This window comes from Periplaneta americana, chromosome 4 (genome assembly GCF_040183065.1).
Source record: "Periplaneta americana isolate PAMFEO1 chromosome 4, P.americana_PAMFEO1_priV1, whole genome shotgun sequence".
Taxonomy (NCBI): Eukaryota; Metazoa; Arthropoda; class Insecta; order Blattodea; family Blattidae; genus Periplaneta; species Periplaneta americana.
The window spans coordinates 62,189,069-62,210,806 of NC_091120.1; the positions used below are offsets into that span (position 1 = coordinate 62,189,069).

General features: G+C 32.2%; 1 protein-coding gene and 1 long non-coding RNA gene across 5 annotated transcripts in view; one reads left to right on the forward strand and one right to left on the reverse strand.

The window, feature by feature from the left end:
• Positions 1–21,738, forward strand: part of LOC138697839 (atrial natriuretic peptide receptor 1-like) — a 2,249,689-nt gene that overhangs the window by 1,090,933 nt on the left and 1,137,018 nt on the right. The gene's annotated exons all lie outside the window — the stretch shown is intronic.
• The window catches only part of LOC138697842 (uncharacterized), a 434,418-nt gene that overhangs the window by 7,875 nt on the left and 404,805 nt on the right, over positions 1–21,738 (reverse strand). For both annotated transcript variants that reach the window (XR_011331625.1, XR_011331624.1), the window contains one exon: positions 1,978–2,233. This is a non-coding gene — a long non-coding RNA (uncharacterized lncRNA). The remainder of the gene's footprint in view (positions 1–1,977; positions 2,234–21,738) is intronic.

Genomic DNA, 21,738 nt, shown 5'->3' on the forward strand with positions numbered 1-21,738 from the left:
AAACTAAGGACGACGACATTGAATGGTAGACAATCCAATGCGTAACACCTCGACACAATGAAAATATTTCTATCGTGATGAACGAGGACGATGATGCTAGAAAGGTTAGTTGTAGATAACGCAAAATGAAATCTATTCTCTATGATTCAATAATAACTAGAGCTCATCGTTGCAATAACCACTTAGACCATTATTTTCGCACAAAACCGGAACAAATAATGTAATAGTAGGACAGATTCTGCTATTTTCGTGATATTAAGGTTCTGGTAGAAAATAAGGTTACAATTTTGAAAAAAAGAAAAGAGTGTTTCTAATTTACGTACATTATTAGGGTTTAGGAAATTACATATCAGCATTTTTACCTGAAATAAATTTATAAAATAGTTACAAACAAGAAATACAAATATACAAAAGAATTTAGCACTCTAGAAGGGTTGGTATAATTTCGTAATAGTACAAGAGGAGGCCTATTTACGTAATTGTCCTTAAGCTCTCTTCGAAATTAAATGATGCTCTGTTCCAGCAAAAGCCAGAATCTGCAGTTACTTTGTTCAGTTCAAGTACGTATGTCATATGTTGCCAACAATGTAAAAAAAAGGAATATTGTACATAAGAAAAGAAAATTCATTTGAGTATGAAGAGTATGATAATATTCAATAAATATAAGATGAGAACAGCCGGGAATCTAGCACAGAAATAACTATTTTCACGTTGTAACTGAGACAGAGCATTGCAAAACTAACAGGTCGCATAACTAAACTACTAAAGAATCGAACCCAAAGTTGCAGACAGCAGAATATTTTTATAACCACAACAGACTTCTGATAACTTCATAAAATTAGTAGTGTAATATTTTCTTCGGAATATGTGTCAAGTTATCACTTCTTTGTGTTAAATTCTATCGTACCTGGTAACATGTTTCGACCTGTTATTGCTGTTATTGGTCTTCAGAACTGGTCGTTGCTGGTCTTGGCGCCTCTTGTTTTGTTTCCTGTGGGGGTGTGTTTGTGTAGTGTAATGTGGCGTCAAAGAGTGTGTGTTCTGAAATTGAATTACGTGTTGAGAATCTCTTTGGGGTTTCATTATTCATGAAATTCTCAATACACAACTCAGTTTCAGAACACACACACTCTTTGACTCCACATTACACTACACAAACACACCCCACAGGAAACAAAACAAGAGACACCAAGACCAGCAACGACCAGTTCTGAAGAAGACCAATAACAGGTTGAAAATGTGAACCATGTACGATAGAATTTAACACAAGAAAGTCATATAATACATATTCCGAAGTGATACAGTGTTAAAAGTTGTGTAATATAGATCTGTAGTATTTTGAATGCTTATAAAATGTACTGCTATGATATCTGCCCAGGGGTCGTTAGTGATCCATCAAAATGTATGCCGCTTTTGTGCTAAATCTGTGAGTTTGTAATGTTGGACAATTATGTATCCATTACTCCTCCGTGACTATATTAACAGTAATATTAAATTTATAGTCAGTACATGGAATTTAAAGTAAAACTTTCATTTCTTCTGTACACTGCTACGATTCGTACTGTACAAAATTACAAAATTAGACCAATAGTGGACAACCTGTCATTCAAAAGAGAAATTGTGCACAATATCTGGATGTTTAACTTGAGAATGTATTTGTTATCAACCGGAACAATGCATTCATTTTCTAATTTGAAACAATGTTTAAAAATCCTTTCAGTGGGTCGTTAACGACCCATGGGCTGATATGGGTTAAATTCAAAATATTTAGGCATATAATATAGTTAAATTTTAAATTCCTCAGTCAGATTCATATCTACAATGACAATAAAGCATTAAATATCTTTCGGTATTTTGAAAGATCTTGACATGTTTCATGAAACCAATGATCACAACTGACACACTAAATCCATCTTCCACTATACTTATCGTCGTCAAAATTTCCTGAGCAAGATGGCAACAAATCGTTAGACTTACCATTCAGCTTTTCTTTAACCACAGATCTTGTTTGGCTCCTGAAGATGATGCTGTTTCGTTGTCTACCACTTTTAACTCACTTGGGAGGCTGGATGTGTCATTCTCTTTGGTTCCTTCCTGGTCCTCTCTGACTTGCCAAGAAAAAGTAGAGAGCTCTCTGCAGCAGTTCTTCTTTGTTTAAGACACAATCCATTGCCTCTGACATATAATTTATATTGTATTTCTCTCCACATTTTACCCTGCGATTATCTGCCATCTGAAACATTCACAATGGAGGCGTTCAAGATTTCGTGGAGAAGGAAATTGAACGTAGATGTTTTCTTTTATCTAGTTTAAGTCAATCTTTCCTCTGTAGCCAGACCAATACTAAATATTACTTTCACATTCCATTTTCTGCTACTATTGGTCATAAAACAACAGCCATACAGTTCTATATTTACACTAATCCGAAAAAAACAGTAGGTTTGTAGAGTATCAATGTCAAATTTTGTTCCATCGTCCTAACCTTCCACCTCGATATAACTTAATAACGAGATACCAATGAAAAATAATTTCGCTCTGAATAGTACTCGGCCAAAAATCTTACCTCAGTACAATAAGATACCTTTGTTGATGAAGAAATGCCGGAGAAATTAAATCTCAACCAAATGTTTAAGACCTGAAAATCGCTTTCTCGTCACATTTACCTACAGTAATCTCATTAGAGGTTTTGATTTATCTAGAGAAAATGAAAACTCGAGTGGGATTTAATTGACTATTACACGATTAGAAGAAAATATATTACAATTATAAGAAATAATGTACTATAATACCATATAAAACATTAATTTACTTACTAACATACTAAACTGTCTTCAAAATATATTGTTGTACCATCTCATCTTTACAAATATTTCGCTAGAAGGCTGCTGTTCTCTTGTTACTATACAGTCTTCATTGAACTCTGTAGAGCATTACTAGTCAAGAAGGCTTTGTTAATTCAGTTTCATTTTTATTAAAACAATTGCATTCGATTTCAATTATCAATATATTAAACAATCTCTGACGCGTGACTATCCATGATCTTATACAGCAGAAGATGTAAAAAACCTAAAAATATAAACAAGATAAATGATAGAAAATTTTTAATTAAGAATGATGAAATAAACGTGAATGATTTTAAAAGGTACAATTATTGAAAGTAAATGTTGGCAAACAAAGAAACAAATGCTAGAAAGGTGATGAAAATAGTAGGATAAGCAACCATGATTGGTTGAAACAAGTCGTTCCGTACCGTCGTTATTGGTCAAAAGTAGTATGACGTAGTAAAAGTATAATAGCCATGAAAATCTTCAATGTTAAATGACAGCAATACTAAATGCAATTCTTTCTATTGCCTGTATTTTGTCCCGAAGAAGAAACTTTGCAGTATCTCTAACATGCGACTTGTACAGCATGGTGGAAGTGAGACTGAATATATTCTTACTAGTCCTGAATTTGTAGCAAGTAGAAGATAAGGGAAAGGAATTGTGAATTGTCCATTAAGAACTCAGAGTTGGGAAGTTGGCGACTTGATTGCTGATGCACAGTGGTCGTCGACGTCCAACTCTATAGAGTTGATAACTGAGTGAAAACTTAAGTGTGTCTAATTGTTGGAATGTTTGCTTCGCGCTGAATTGGCTCTAACCTAGATGGTACTTCAAAGTTTCCAACGAACAGACTGAACATGTTTGCGATTAAGCCCATAGTAGTGGAAAGGAGCTTTTCAACGTAGTAGGATGTGCTTGAATTTCAGAGGAGCTGGCATGAGTACTTGGCAATAGTTAGAGATTGTATCGGAATTATTATTGAGGAAATTTATTGAACTAATGGATGCATTACTTTCGTACCCATGAACATATTAGAGATTCTGTTGAAATATACACTAGTGTCCATAAAAAGTGTCTATTTATGTATTTTGGATTACATGAATGTATTCAACTCGAAAAGAAACACGGACTGTATAATTTTATGAACTTTATTCTTAAAGTTAATGTTTTAAAGAGAACTAAATTCTCAGTCGAGATTGAATTATTCGACGTTCAAAAATTTTAAAAAGTACCTCTTTTTGTATTAAATATATATAAATTATTTGAAGGATTACTTACATTATTAAAATTCAGCAGTTTAAGAAAATTTCACTCATTTAATCCAAACAAAAGTTTAACATTCAATCCAAAATTATGTTTACATTTGAGAGATCTAAACCTTTCCATAAAAGTAATTTACTTTATTGCTCCAATTGGTACTGAAAATATTTTATGTTGACTATCATTCTAAAACTAGCATATATCTATATGTTTTATAATATAATGAGGGTTTACAAAAGAGAACGGAATTAATTCTGCTAAGAAAATTTAAATTTCTAGCAAATGGATGTTCCATATAAATTAATACTTTTTTATAGCTTAGAACTACCTTATAACATGTGTGCATGAACGTTTCTTACAGAGTTTGTCACAAATGTACCATATATGTATTCCTTATGTGTTACCATTTAACTTTTCTGAAGTCATCAAAATTAATTTACACCCTTTCTGTCGTGTTATTTTTTATTATTCTGTATGGGTGTAGCTTATGGGTCTAATCTTTCATTTTCGATGTGTTGTTGAAAGAGAATCTCACCTAAATTTATTCTGAAATTTGATATTTCTAACTTTGCCTTTCGAGTCATCGGTAAGTGGAAACCATTTGAAATTAAAGATTTATAATTAATATGAAAACGTTATTTCACTCATCGATATGTTGAGAAAAAAAATTGTTTATTTTGTTCTTACAACGCAACATTAAAATACTAACGTGTAAAAGCAAGGGTAAATACAGAAAATTATCTGCTAAAATTAACCACAATGTACGAAAAACAGTTTCCAAGAATAACTTAAAACTGTAATTGTTTAGTTTTTTGTCACCCTATTGCATGGGTGTCCAGACGCCTATAGAACCAGGAGATATTGCACGTCAAGCATGCTCTGCTAAGGTCAATAACTTTCCATATAAAATAGGAAAAACGACCTTAAAGGATATGCTCTGCGGGTTGCTTACGCCAGGGGTTTCCTCGTACGAGTTACATTTGGACATCTAATGGCCTATTGGAACACGATTTTTTATAAAGCTCTCATTAACCGTTCCATTTTTGTAATAGATAGGCTATATACAAATACTTCTAAACTCTGTATTATACTGGATTTATATTGCCGTTAGGGTAGGGATTTCTCGCAGAGATATGTAGCACATAATTCATAGTAGTAGGCCTACTGGTCTCATTAAATTGTAGGTTTTTGTTAGAAAGCGGATTTTTAGACTCAAAACGCAGGAATTATATTGATATAAGGAAAATAGCAAAGACAGTGTAATTCTACAACCTCCTTTTCTTGCACGAGACATTTCTGAATATTCTTCGAGGAATTTAATTTATTTACAATAAATTTTGCCATATAAACATCTCATTAATTGTGCAGTACTAAATGACATTAAATTAAATTTCAATGTCCCTAAAATAAGAAAATGATTTCACTAAATCAACTTCTAGCATAAATTTGAAACATTTTTTTTAGGATTTCTCTATCCGCAACAAATACGAGTACGTTAATCCTATAGGCCTATGAATAAGATGCTGGAGAAGTGATGGATCATGAAGAATCTTGTTAAAACACATGTGTTGTGAAAGTCTAACAGAATCGTACGCTTAGGCCTATGCAAGATTTAAACTATTTTGAGAGCTGACTTTGTGACCAACAATTCTTATTCATACCTAATTTTTATATGTTTATACCTAACCGAATAAAACTTTTCTCTTAGATGTCTCAGCATGTTTATGGAACGTTTTCTTGTTAGTAATATTACGAAGTTTGAATGGTCTTACAGTTATTGAATTATTTTGTGGAATTTTATGTAACTCTCTCAATGTAAAAACTGCAATTCTCGTACTAAATTAACTTATTTCTGCGCATAAGAGTTGACTAATATGATACTTCTAACACTGTAATGTGTTTTGATTAGCCTACATGTTTATTTCCTTGTGCTTTAAAGTCGTAAAATGTCCAGAAAATTAAGAATTACAATTAATTACCTTTCGAGATTGATAACTTGTTTACTCATAGAGGCAGTACACACTTTTTATGAGCGATTTTGTGCATTTGTAGTATAGTCTTGCATGTAACGTGAGCATAAATGTTACAGATAATATTTTCCTTATTCTATGCAGTCTAGGTAAGATGAAGAATATGTGATGTTATTCTACCGAAACAAACTGCATAATTACCTCAAAGATACTGTGATATTATTACTGTTTATATTTAAATTGATTTTGCTCTTTTCATTTCAAACGTATTTTGAGTGTGAAAGGGATTATTTTTCTGTGTCTTATATGAATGTAACAATAGTTTATTTAAAATATGTATTAGGAATATTATTTTAGGCAAACACTATATCTATAATATACTGCATTACAAGCTCTGAACTTCGCTTTCGAGTATGTGTTGGGTAGCTGAACCTAAGTTCGTTGAAAGAGTAATCTAATATATGGACGTTGTATCTGGACCTAAGTTCGTTAAAAGAACAATCTAATATATGGATGTTGTTTATGAGATCATGGTGTATAACATAACGAAAAACATACTTTCTAATACCTGGAGTACTTATTTATAGGGACAAGGCATCAATATTATAATACATTTCAGTTCAAAATTTGTAGGAAACCAACACAAACCACGTTATTTGATCCTTTCATGTTCCTGTCATCCAGCTCAACATAAAATAGTCGGTCTTAATAGTCTAAAATAGACTCATAAGTATTCCTATGAATGAACTACAGAAATGAATTAGAAATCATATACACAATTTTCTTTGAAAATTGATATAAAAATCATAGTCGACAACACAGGGTGTAAGGTGTGTAAATGTCATCCTTTTCATAGTCTTCGGAGATGGTCTGCACTACAAGATAAAAAAAATGTCCATATAACATAGGGTCAGAAATTTGTAGTTTTCCCAGAAAAAAATATTTCTTTTCTTATTTTATTTGCGTTATACTGCTTATATCGTTAGTAAAACTACGATAACAATTACATCAGTAGGTACATCTAGCAAAGAGTTAGTATTACTTTAAATACATACTTGTGTGTTCTATTACGTTTTCGTGAAATTATATAATAATGCATGCTTAAATTTGTTAATATTCTGGCGCGAGAGACATGGCAACATGTTCAGCAGGATTCATGCAGCTGACGTCTCCTGCACAGATATACAGATCAGATAAGTTCAAACTCCCTGTCCATAGGTCTCCTGCCGAACGGACGGCAGTTTAGTTTACTTACAATGTCATTCACAGTTCAGGAATATCATGATATGTTTATAATTTATGGAGAAAGTCGCCGTAATTCTAGTGCGGCAAGAAGGATGTACTGTGAACATTTTCTGCAAAGAAATCGGCGAACTTTTATAGCAGTTTTTCAACGATTATTACAAACTGGGATTCTCTTACCCCGTTCCGAAAATCGTGGACCTCGGTGGACGACGGTGGACACGTGAAAAATCTGATATAAATCGGTATGTGCAATTTTCAAATGTAATTTAACGAGTTCCTATTGATACGAAAATAAACTGAACTTAGACAATGACTAACGAATGGTTTATCTGTAAGAAATGGTTTTTCGTCAAGTATCATGTTCTAAAATATGACAAACTGCAAACTTTATCGTTCTTTATATATGATACTGCTTTACGGAAGCGGGAGAGATTAAAATTTTGCATTAGAAAAAAACGTTCATGTGATTTTGTGCAGTAAACCATCCAATAAAAAATGGAGCAATATTGTTAAATAAAATGGAAATTTGCCATAGTGTTCTATTAATGAGATTGAAAGTTTGTATTTGCTGCTCGTTTTATGTAAACAACAGTTGGCCTGGTCCGTCCCTGCGTTGGAACTGAGCATCTGTTTTGTATCGATATGTCTGTCCCCTCTTCAGCTGTGCTGTGTACCTGTAAACCTCTCCTCCCCATCCAACAACGTTGCCAAATGCCTAATATTGTAAACTTTAATAATTAGTTAAATATTGCAATTATAAAAAAAATTGTGAGGACATTTTTTCTTCCTTATAACATGAATAATCATCAGTTAAAATAATGGCACTTATACCCCTTGCACTCTGCATAATAAAACGTACAAATCAAAGGAAATTAATTAATGAAACTACTAAACTTTCCCAGATTAAAGAAAACGAAAAGTTCTTTACTTTCACATTTTCTAATAACACTTTCAGGAAGTTTAAATACGAAATAGCATATAGAAGGAACAACACATTACAAAAAAATATTCAGTAATTTGCACCCGAACCACAATAAATTTAATGCTTCAGCAGTTTACAAATTAGAATGTAAATTTCCTAATTGCAATTTCACATATGTAGGTCAGACGGAGAGGACCTTCAACACAAGATATAAAGAACGCAGACAGATTTCGCAAAACAAATTTTCCAATCAGCCTTCAATGAACATAATATTTATAATAATCAATATTTCTTTACAAATATTTAATCCGATATGACTATATTACACTTACAAAATAAAGGTCAAGCACTAAACATTTTAGAATCCATAGAAATTTATAAAGATAAATTAAAAAGTCATAATGATCTAAATGATATGCTCCAGTTGACAAGAACATTCTCATAAAATGTAATAAAATTTAAAAGACGATAATATAGCAGTTGTACGAACATGAGTGCTTGTTGAGTTCTTTAATTATCATAAATGTTTCGGGGACTGCATCCCCATCATCAGTGATGTTGAAGACTAATGGAAATATTTAAAATTACTGATTAAAATAATTGTATAATATCACTAGTTAAAATTAAAAATGTTAAAACGTTTTGACTTTAAGCTACAATAATTACACAGTATCATTTGTTTGAATTTAGAATGTTAAAAATGAGAATGTTTTAAATTTAAACTACAAAATTTACACAATATCATTTGTTTGAATATTTAAAAATGTTAAAAATGAAAATATTTTAAATGTAAGGTACAATGATTACACAATTTCATTTGTTCGAATTTAGAAATGTTAAAAATGAGAACGTTTTAAATTTACAAGTAATAAGTAATGATTGAAGAATTAACATTTTGTAATATGTTTGAATTGTCATAAAAGTTAAGAAAGATATAGGCCTAAGATCATTTAAAAAAAAAGAAAGAAAAAAAAAGAAAAAGAGAGAGAGAGAGCGACAAAGAATGAACAAAAGTTTTTTGTAATGGAAGTATTTAAAATTACTGGCTAAAATAATTACATAATATTATTAGTTAAAATTAAAAATGTTAAAAATATTTTGACTTTAAGCTTCAATAATTACAAAATATTTGTTTGAATTTAAAATGTTAAAATGAGAATGTTTTAAATTTAAACTGCAAAAATTACACAATATCATTTGTTTGAATATTTAGAAACGTTAAAAATGATAATATTTTAAATTTAAGTTACAATGATTATACAATTTCATTTGTTTGAATTTAAAAATGTTAAAAATGAGAAAATGTTTTAAATTTACAAGTAGTAACTGCTGATTGAATCGACATCTTGTAATATGTTTGAATTGTCATAAAAGTTAAGACACATATAAGATCATTTTACAAAAAAAGAGGCGAAGAATGAGAGAAAGTTCATACAACTGTTATATTATCTCTTAAATTTTATTACATTTTATGAATTTTAATGAACACATATGTTCATACAACTGTTATATTGTCTTTTAAATGTTATTACATTTCATGAATTTTAATGAACACTGTTGGAGAAAACTGAACAAATTGTGTATTTTATTGTCAAACATTCTCATAGATTTACATATCGGTTCTCAAGTTGACTAACGTAGTTACATACGCATACAGATCCATCTTACGCGCTTCAGTCGGCCAGCGATATATATCGACATCAGACGTCAGCAAGAACATCAGGTGACCTGGATTTGTAAGTAGCTACTCATTCTGTACGATGTCCATTTTCAACTTTCATGCACATGCAACTTGTCGAATCAATATAACATTAACATCAGTTCAGCATATTTATAGTACAATATATTTGTCACTCTCCTTTCAGATATCTACTGAGGATAAGACGGCAATGTCTTGAAACATGTCTAGATAACACCAATTTTAACTAAATAATTATTTTAATACTGTACTATCTTAATTTTATGTACATTTTAATGATCTATGGAAAATGCTGTTGAATAACGACTAATATTTTAACATGTTTACTGTATATTAAGATTATACTTCGTGCACACGAACTGAAAATGACTTAATAAGTAGGCCTACTATTTAGGAGAATGTTCCACTATATTTTACTTCTAAAATATCCGAAATCCTTTGCCAAATTTTACCACCCCGACCATAACAATTGTCATTGCTAATATTGTTATCATTACCATCAAAACAATCGGTAATTTGTGATCAACAAAATCACTACCATTGACATCATAACAAGCAGCTGCTTTTAACATTTAGACAACATATTTATATTAATGTGACAATTTTATTTTATTCATAGGTTTGTTGTTGTCTTAATATAGTTAAGTTAGTATTCTGTTTTGAGTTAGTATTCTGTCGACTTCGCCACGGCCTTGGTGGCGGAGTGTGTTGCGGCGTTCCGCGGATAAGCATCTGCCGTTGTTGCGGACAGAAAAGTATGCACTCACTTATCTTAATTTAAAGTAGAGTCTCGAAATGCTGCACATTTATTTATTTATTTATTTATTTATTTATTTATTTATTTATTTATTTATTTATTCATACACTTATTTATTTATTTATTTGTTTATTTATTTACTCATTTATTTATTTTTCTTATTTATTTACTTATTTATTTATTTATCTTACTTATTTATTCATTCACTCATTTATTTATTTATTTATCTATTTATTTATTATTTATTTAAACTTTACCGCCAACAGAAGCAAGCTTCCAATTATATTGGTGGCTTATATTATTATATACAAAATACATAATAGTAAAAAAAAAAAAATAAAACAAGCAACACAAACGAAAGAAAGAAAGAAAGAAAGATACATAATGGATGCTAGAATATAATACTGCAGTTAATATTAGTGCCAAATGTCAATATAATAATACAGAATTATTTCAAAATTAGAGTAAAAACATTATAGTATACTTAATCATAATTTAAATACCTAAGGAAATATAGTAATATTGCATGAAATTTTTTAACTAATAAACCGAAATCTAATTGGAAATCACAGTTTAAAGACAGAGTTCTATTACACATAACAAACAATGGAGAGTTCTTGAAGAAAACAATTCTATGAATTGGAATAACAAAAGGTTGTCTATGACTTAATTCTCTTCTGTTTACATTGAACTGAAGGAATTTAAGAAAATCAGTTATTCAATATATCGTTAACAGTCTTATAGAATATAATTTGGCTATTTATTATTCGTCTAGATTTTAAGGTTTTAAAATTAAATTAAAAAAGTAACCGATTATATAAAATTTTATTTTCATAAGACGACACATAGGGCCGTAGTCATAGACATTTTTAGCGCGGTCTTTCGGTGAATTATCTGCGTTTTTCGTATTCATAAACCAGTGTTAGCGATAGGATATGATTTGAATTCTGTACTAGTAACCAGTGGACAGCCGGGGCTAGCTTAATACTCTCGTAGCGCGTGCTGCGAAATTTCTATGAATACCATCTTTAATGTTTTTTTTTAAACGTAAGTAACTTAAAAATCTTTTCTGTATCGCTTGTTTAAAATTATTGGTAGCGACACGACCGAGTTCTCGTTCTGTGATGTTCAACCGAGTGTATGTTATCACAACAGAGTCAAATGACACTACTGACCTACTGAGCGAGCGCATCTTGACTTGTCAGTGAAAATGAGAGCTTGTTTACACGCATGAGTAACAAATTAGAGATTGGTGGGGGATTGTGAACGAGTCGTTCATAATGAACGAATCATTGTTTTGAACGAACGAATCATGATACAGTAAACGAAACGAATCGATTCCTTTTTGAATCGAAGTTCAGTCGGTCGTCACTCGTTACGAATCATTTTCTACAATGAATCTTCTGAAATGAGGTTACTTCATTGCTCTGTCACCTGAGAGGGTGCGTTCACTTCTGGTTTCGAGTGGGGGCACGGCGCTGAGGGAAGTGAAACAAAGAGATACAGCGTACGCTCACAGTCAATTATATACAGTCGCGAAGCTTGAGGTGATTTTTTGCAAGTCTCGTGATAAAGCGCTCCAAGCTGTTAGCAACTAGAAACAATAGACTGTCCACGGTCGACTTTGGACTGAATCGTATTTCCATCGAGTGCTAGCTCGTTGCGTATTTCACATTGATGCTTGTGAAATATTCGTTATTGTTGTAATGAAAATATTAATGGCTAAAATACAATAATTGGAATAATAATATTTTACTAGAGACGTAGAAAAATTAAGTTTGTCTTAATGAAATTTATTGATCACGTTTTATTTTCAATTCTGGTGGGATTATTATTGCTTAGGCCTACTTTTTTTTTCAAAGGATATGTTTTTAATTATAGCTGTTAATTTTGTTGTTATTTTTATTTGTTACTTTATTAGGGACGTAGAAAAAGTCTGTTACAATAAAATTTATTAATCACGTTTTATTTCCAATTCTGGTGTGATTATTATTGCTTAACCTAAACTACGTAAGCCTACACTACAAGTACCGGTACACGTACATAAGTTACTCCATTAATTCATATTTCCATTATTATTGTTGTAAAGGGAAATGCAAATTAATATTTATTGGTTTCATAGTTAATTATCGCTATAATCTTGAATGAGTGAAGCGATTATAGTAAATTTCAGTTCGTTTTGCACAAACAAAAATAATATTAACCTATTTCTTGCAGATATCTTCGAGTTTATGGTGGAATTTAATATACTTCATTAAAATAATAAATTAACTTTATGCATTTAATATTTCAATAATGGAAAGAAGGTGTTAATTTTTCCAAAAGAATACAACGAAAGTGTAACATATTTTGTCGGCTGCTAGGAGAGAGATCTGCGATGATGAGGCGATAGTAGCGATCCTAGTGGTGGGCAACTATCCATGTTTGCATTTTTACTACATATTGAGCTTCGCGACTGTATATAGTAGACTGTGGTACGCTGTTGTGCTTGAAACGTCTGATGGCTCATAAAGGAACTTTATTAAGATCAGCTGTTTTTATTAAGCGTTATATGACGAAGATTAGAACTTGTTAATGCAATATTTATATTTAGACCAAATACTGATACAGAATGTGTTGTTGCTTAATCAGCTACTTTAATAATGTTCTGAAAGAGGCAGAATATAATAATTGCTGTAGTACATATTTTTTCTACATGCAGTTTTCAATAAATTGATATTTTTCAAACTAAAATACATTTTCCTCTGAAACTACTGGCAGTAAAGTGAGGGTCACATAAGAACAGTTCCTAAACAGCAAATATTGCCGTCTTGTCAGTGTTACCAACTGTTATCAGATATTACACGATCCTTCGTACTAAATGACTTACTTACTTACTTACTTACCTACCTACCGTACTTTATGTTCGAAGGTTATTCTAAATAATTCAATAATTTGTAACATATTTTCGTAGGCAAACTACACGAGAAAGGGCTCAACATGTCAAGTATTATGTCTGACAATACGAAATTCATTGGTTTGACTGAACAATTGACTCACGAGACCTAATCTAAAAATGTATTTTGTTTGACCACATGAAATTATTAGTACTAACTCTGAAAACTTACCTGGCTATAGTTTTGAATTATAACCACAACGCAACACATAAAATAACTAATATGTATTAATATTAATACTGATATTAATTAATTATTAGTATGTTTAAATTTCACTACCTTCCAGTAACAGGCTCAGAAATCTAGTACAATTTCAATTTCATGGAACTCCAGTACCGACAAATATTGTGGATATTTGTCTCAGCTGCCAACATACTGGTTACAAAATCACTACCATTTGTAGTATTTGTCAGTATTGAAATTCGAAACGAAGTTGGCAAAAGAAAATTCAACCTGCAAACTAGAAAATCACCACAATCTACTAGCTTATGTAGCAATGGGAGAAAAATGGTTAGGTTTCACCCTTAGGGTATAAAGTAAGCCGACCCTGACTATATATATATATATATATATATATATATATATATATATATATATATATATATATATATATATATATAGCGACTCTGCTGTGGTAGCGCGCTAATTTTGGCGCCGAACGAAAGATCCCGTCTAGATCTGCCGATTTAAGCCAGATGTATTCACGTAAACCGCGATTTTTTAAAATTTCTTCCAAGTGTAAGGCAAACGTCAGGTAATCAAACAACGAAATTTTAAAACTATCTCATCTAAATATCATCTCATCATGACTAATCTCATTGACGATAGACAGATGATAACTTATTTTCAATAGCCTATTGATCTATCAACAGTTATAATAAATTTATCATTACATCGAATAAGTACCTATTAGGTTTATTTATTATTGCAATAATATCCTGACTAATTCCTTTCCATTACTGAATCGTTAAATAATCAAAGAAGTCAAGCTAGAAAATTGTTGAATCTCTCATGACAAGGAGTAATCACTGAGATGAATGCCAATTCAGCGTAAGATAACGCACAATATACTAATGATAAAGAACTGACGTCTCTTCACCGGCCTAGATTCTAACGAATGACCATGATTTATGTGGAATACTAAAGTCTCGCCGTGGTTATTGCATAGTCTACAGCTTGTGAAAATGGCCAACAGGCTTGGAGTTCAAATAGGCAATTCTTTTCGGCCATAATTTCCCTTGCAAGAAAGAGTTTTCGCTTGTCTTTTAAACGTTTCTCATCTCACTTCCCCTATTCATTTAACATTTTCTAAATTTTGCCCCTCATTTATCTTCGACTACAATGGAACCTTGACTTTAACGGAGTTTCTTAAATTCCAGCAGGCGTCAGGCACTTGGGTTTGACTCAACGACTGGGCAGGTGTTGCTGTATATGCGGCGGTTGTAGCTGTCTATGCTGTTACGGCTACTCGTGTGCGGCTAGCTTAATTGCTAGCTACTTAACGTCCTGATAGTTGACGGTTCCTTTTGGCTCAGTTCCTGCAAAATATACTGAAGTCCCTTAAATGGGACAGTGTAAACGAGGTTAGACAAGTGACCTTAGACTAGGAGCTCACGTAAATTTTAACCCCTGAATTTATATTTTAAAAAATTAAAAAAAAAAAAAAAAAAAACTGGTCACGTAATCATTCTGGGGAACCAAAATTCCCAAATCAAGTCTTCACACAGAAAATCAAAATTTGGGGACAATTTATACCCCTGGAGCCCCAAAATTTAAAATTTTATTTTTAATTAAAATATAGAAATGTTTCAGAAATAATATTCTCCATTTCTATCACATTGAATTTTTCAAAATACTTAAAAGCATCGAAGACATTAAAAAAAAAAAAAAAAAAAAAGAAAAAGAAAAAAAAAAGACAATGTACACTATAATGGACATCAGGTCTGAAGGGGTTAAAACGAATCCCAAAAGGCCATTGACGCATGTATCTTTTAATTTACACTTTTTACTTTCTCCCTCTTTTCATTCATCATCCATTTATGCGTTTACAAAGGAAACTTTAATTTGTGAGACTATCCCAACACAATAGACAGAGATGCGGTTAAATGCATTGATGTTTGTAGGGCACGTGTTCTGATGGATTAGACTACCATCAGGAGAATTCTAAACGTGCGGCACATCCGAGAATAGATGTAGAGATCAATACACACACATACCTAAGAATCGAGATCTAAAGCGTAGTAAAATATGACTGACGGAATAATGGGGTCATCAAAAACGTTGAGTCATATCATATAGCTATAAGCTTACGTTGAAGCTAAATGTGGAACTAAATCATATTATGTAACTTACAGCTTTAATTTTTTTTTAATTTAAGGGCGTGTTTATATACTCTCTGTGCATTGATTTTAATAACAATTTCTACACATAGATGCGTAATGGAATACCATATTTTACTTTGCCCAAATCTGAGACGAAACATTATCAATATTTAAGTCCGAGATATACGTCTTTTCTGCTTCTCCTTCTCCTCCTCCTCCTCCTCCTCCTCCTCCTCCTCCTCCATTTCAAAGAACGTTTTAAATTGTAAGGGATAAAGAGTTGTCTCAAAAACGATATCTAAGGTACAAAACTAGATGTCGCAATTGCTGTACGTCCTTCATATACAGTCATCTACAAACTAAACGGTCGTGTGCGCGTGAAGTTTTCACACAGAAAATTATCGGTCGTATAGACTTGTTCATCTACACGTCAGTCGACCGACAATCTGGTGCTAGGTATTGGATGTGACGACACTCCAACAGTAAACATACGCAGCGAGCACGGATTTCCTCATTCTGCCACGACGGGTCCCGCCTTGGTCGAGTAGTATTAAAGCAATAAATAGTGTTTGTACTCACCCTGTTGCTTACAACTCTTCCTTTGTCTACGAGTTACTGAGTTCATTGCTCAGCAGTGATTGCATCGCGAGGTAGGGGCGGGCACATAAGACCAATAACGTAATATACAGTACGTACAAATGTATTAAATGACCTTTGATTGGCTAATAGTTTTTACCCCATTTATGAACAACGAAGGGGACTCCACTATACAAACAATTTGAGAACACATATCTACTAACGACGGAAAAGTTTTCTTTCGCTACGTACCTACAAATTATCCTTTCCCAGAAATTCATATTCTTGTATATTTCGAAATTACTTCTCCCTTTATTCATAAGTTCATGATTTGATACAAGTTACACATTAACAGCATGCTAAAAAGTGACATCTCATTCTATTGAAGCTGATATACTGCGCATTCCGCTTCTTCTTTAGAGAAATTTCCATACCTCCAACTTACTCTCTTGAGAGATGTCACAGAGTGCACCAGACAAGTAATTGCTTGCTCCTGTAGGTATGACGACGAAGAGACCTGTTTTATTACACTCACGTCTACAAGTAAATCATTTTGAAAGTATAATAATCTCAGCTGAAAGCTTCGCCTTCTTTAAGATGCGTAAATTCAATTTCGAACTTGACGCATGATGGAAATCTCGCGATCCGAACTAAACAGTGTTGTTGGTGGAAAATTCCTCAGTACTAAAATAGGGGGAAGAAAATATGATTACCTATATATAAAAAAAACTTTGCGGCAATGGCAGCTGTAAAATATAAATCGAATTTAAACATAAATGGGAAAGAACGATGTTTCCATCTGTGTGCAGGAATTGCCATCGCTTCAAACACGGGGGAAAAAAAAACCTTTGTCCGTTCACTAGAGATGAATGTTTGCAGATTAATATCACACGTCAGTTTCCAAATTCCAATATATATCGCTTCACCTCAACACATATCATATCAACTAATCATTATATAATGCATTTTATAAAATGGGAAATAATCCGGATAGTGTAATTTTCGTTTAAGAAAAGCTTGTATAAATTATCTAGCCATTTAATAAGACGTTGTTCTATTTGTTGATGATATGACATTTTAAGAGAACAACAGTCCATGATTTATCATACTTTACATTATATTTAGTTACAGTGCCTCCAATAAGTAGGCCTACTACAATAATTATGTATTTACATATGCATAACTTTTTCCACAACACATAATTTTTACTTTTCTGTCTGATACATTAGACGGGAAACACAAAATTTCTGTCACGTAAAGTCAAAAGTACGCTGATCCCAAGATTTTACAATACATTACAAAGATACGGAACCAGTATCCAAGCAATATACTTAGAAATACTCCGCACATAAAAATTCTTTGTTTGGTTCGCGTTGGCATAGCAGCTGTACAAATAAACCAAGCTGAAGTCATGACTAATGTGCTGTTGCCAACTCTCACATCTATGTGCTAGTTGTGTAGTGTATATTCCCCTTCTTTCGCACTGTCCTTTGTCTTCTGTTTCATTCACTGGATTTGTCTATTTTCACATTGAAAAATTAGTAAACATTGTTAAAACAGAAATTTAACAAAATAGAAATATTGTAAGAATAAAAAACAAAATTAGCATTTAATTCAGTGAAAATATGAACCAAAAGGCTACTTCAAATAGTTAGAGGCATGAGTTTTGATCGTTTTTTCGGCACCCGAAAACACCACAGTTTTCAGGAGGCAAAAGTCTACAATTAAAAATCTCTCGAACAAAGGACATTGATTGTTACGTAGTTGCTAGAAGCTTTAAAGTGGCGGCAATATAAAATCTCTTAAGAAGTTCTGACTCATCATTCTAGTAAAAGTTCCTTCCTACAAAATTTAAGCATAAGAAGAAAAATTTTGAATTGAGTTGCTATAACGTTTGAATGAAAGCAGGTAGCGTTCTATGGATTCTCGGAAAATGTATGAAGGTGACTATACAGGAAATGAATCATTACACACATGTTGCACCCAAGATCGCGGAAAGTCAACAACCACTTAGTTTTCGCCATAATTTTTGATAACAATAATTTTTTTATAACTGCTACTGTCACGAAAGACAACCTTTTCGTTCTTCTTTTATCCAGTCACAAAGAATTTCCTCAAAATTATGACACACAACAAGCGGAGCCCATTTTTTTCCTTGGTCACCAAATGGAACTTCAAAATAAGTTTTATAGGCACGCCTTACAATTATCGTTATATTACGCCTTTGACGAGGAAATGTAAAGCAACCACATATTTAATACATAGTAGAAGGCATCATGCTTATTTACAAATTTATATATCATTGAAGAAGCCATAATCTCAGTTTAAAACAGAAAAATATGCGATTTTTTATTCAGAAAATCTTTTACATGAAAAAAAAACTGTAGGCCTAAAGAGAAAGATAATGACGTTTGTAAAACATAATCAGTGTTTGTTTAGGTCAGATTTAAACATCGTTGTCCACCAACCCGTGTAAATACCAATTTTGGTGTCCTTTTGTGCAAAATACCAAAGTTTCATATTCTGTGATAACTATAGCGATTTGAAATCAGCGATGAAAAAATACATAGAAGCAGTTGAAAAATCTGTAATAGAAAACGAGAAAAAATTTGTTGCCCAGTTTAATTCATTTTCCCTTATCATGGTGTATGGAGGGATAATGGACTGCTCATTTCTCGATACACCTTATGCAAAAATTGAAATTAATATTTACACCAATACTTATTATATTGTGCAAAATTATCGTATAATTTGACTCATAGTGGCTGAACAGGAAGAAAATTGGTACAACAGTTCAGCATTTGAAATAAAATAAATACATATGAATAGATACCCGAAATGAGCATATGCTCGTGCTCGGGTACAGTCCAGTAGTCTACGTAAATTTTACAGGGATCAAATAATAATGCTGATGATAGAAATAATAATAATATTAATAATAATAATAATAATAATAATAATAATAATAATAATAATAATAGTAATAATAGTGATAAAACAAAAATATTTACAATAATAAAATAAATACTAAGACGGATAAAATAAAATATAAAACCACTAGCGAGAGTTAACACAACTAAAATAAGCATATAATAACCGGAAAAAATGACGAACTCGAAAATCAACAGAAAAGTTCGTTGTATCGCAGACGACAGCAACCGCCGTATTGACATTGTGTTGTGCATTAATGGTAGTAGTGGGGAGCTGAATGTCTACGTAACTGCCGTTCTCTTCGAATCTTCTCGTACAATCATGGGAAGTTAATGCTGCAAAAACAAAATGTCTACGAGTCAGACTGTTCATTATTACCAAGAGAAATTATTATACACAGAGAAAGATCACATGTCCAAAATGGGCACTCTTTTAGAGCCACAGATGTTGAAAATTAGTAATTTTTTAGTACTACAGAGATATTGAAAATGGACAGTCTCGCAAAACAACACAAAATAATGTTTTAGATCATCACAGTTATTTTTATAACTAGAGAAGTAAGAATTTGCGACACACTTGGAAATGATCTACCGTTACTTTAAAGTTTTGGTGAATACTCAGAAGACAGCTGAAATTACAGTGACCTCGGGAAAAGATTCGACTTCTGAGTCTAGTAAGGCATGTAGAATTTACAGGCCTAGATCGCGACGGTGCAACTAACAACATTCTCTCTTCCCTCATCCCGATGATAGTCAACTGGAGGGCTGGCGGGTATGCGGGCAAGCAGATAATAAAAGTTAGGGAATATATTATATATGTCCACTTCCTGTGTGGCGCCAGGAGATTAGTGACGTATTCAGTACTCAATGGCTGAGGGTTCTGTAGAGCGGCTGGGAGTTCAAAATTATACGTTAAGGAGCTGTCACGAGTCGTTTCTTTGCCTGCAAGAGTTATACAGGGTTAGTAAAAAAATCCCGCACCAACTAAATAACGTTTGAAGCATGTGGTTTAGTGACATGAAACTCGCTATGTGGGGAAAGCCGTATACTAAGGATTCAATAATGGTGTTACAGAGTTTTTTTTCTATTTCCGGTTTAACCAGAAGTAACCCAAAATCTCTTAAAATTCAGATTTTAAATATAAATTTAATTGTATTAATAAAATTCATACATAAAAACCTAAATAATTTGGAATTGTATTTTCATAGTTATGAAACAAAAGATATGAATTCTTTAAGATTGTTTGAACCAAAACACAATACTGCTACAGTATTTAATCGTAGTAGTAATTTAGTCCCAATTATATGTAACAAATTTATATTTAAATATCCTAATCTTGTCAATTTTAATAGTTCTAGTATTAAATGTAAAAAGTTATGTATGGATTTTATAAATAATGAAAAATTGTAAATTTAAATCTATATATTCTTATTGTGTAGTAGACATAACACAAATTGTATTATATACTTCTTAATTTAAATTCAGGAATCCGCCCCTGAGCACCAGTTCTACTCTTTCAGAGGTTAGCTAATGTTTTATCTGTTTATATTATATTTTAAGTTACAATTATTAGCAAAATAAATAAATAAATATAAGTAAATAAATAAATAAAATTATGTTTTATTTAACGACGCTCGCAACTGCCGAGGTTATATCGGCGTCGCCGGTGTGCCGGAATTTTTGTACCGCAGGAGTTCTTTTATATGCCGCTAGGTCTAGTGACATGAGCCTATCGCATTTTAGCACACTTAGATGCCATCGACCTGGGCCGGGACCGAACCCGCAACCTCGGGCACAGAAGGCAAGCGCTATCCCGCCTGCGCCATCCAGGACGACCAAAATCTCTTATTTTAAATGGAATATCCAATATATTTTTATATTTTCGAATAACGCTCATTAAGAGCTTTTCAAAAAGTACCCACACTAGATACTTCTGTACAAATTTATTGTTACTAAATCAAGAAAACAGAGAAGTCTAGGTCTAACTAGTAGACTAATTCCAGTAAAACGCTACTTTTGTTTACTGTGATTGGACTGTCCTTTGTTTATATTTATAGAATCATGTTTATTGATGCAGAAACATCTCGTTTAAAGGATTGAATCTGACATCTAGTGCATTAAATAATTCTGTCTGATGTTGAGCGAAAGGAAAAGAATTCTAATTGTAACTATGGTTGGCTATGGAGACAGGCAACGATCTCATAATTTTATTATCCGACACACTTTTTCTGCTTTCTGGGTTTAACAACAATAAATTTGTACAGAAGTGTCTAGTGTGGATTCTTTTGAAAAGGTCT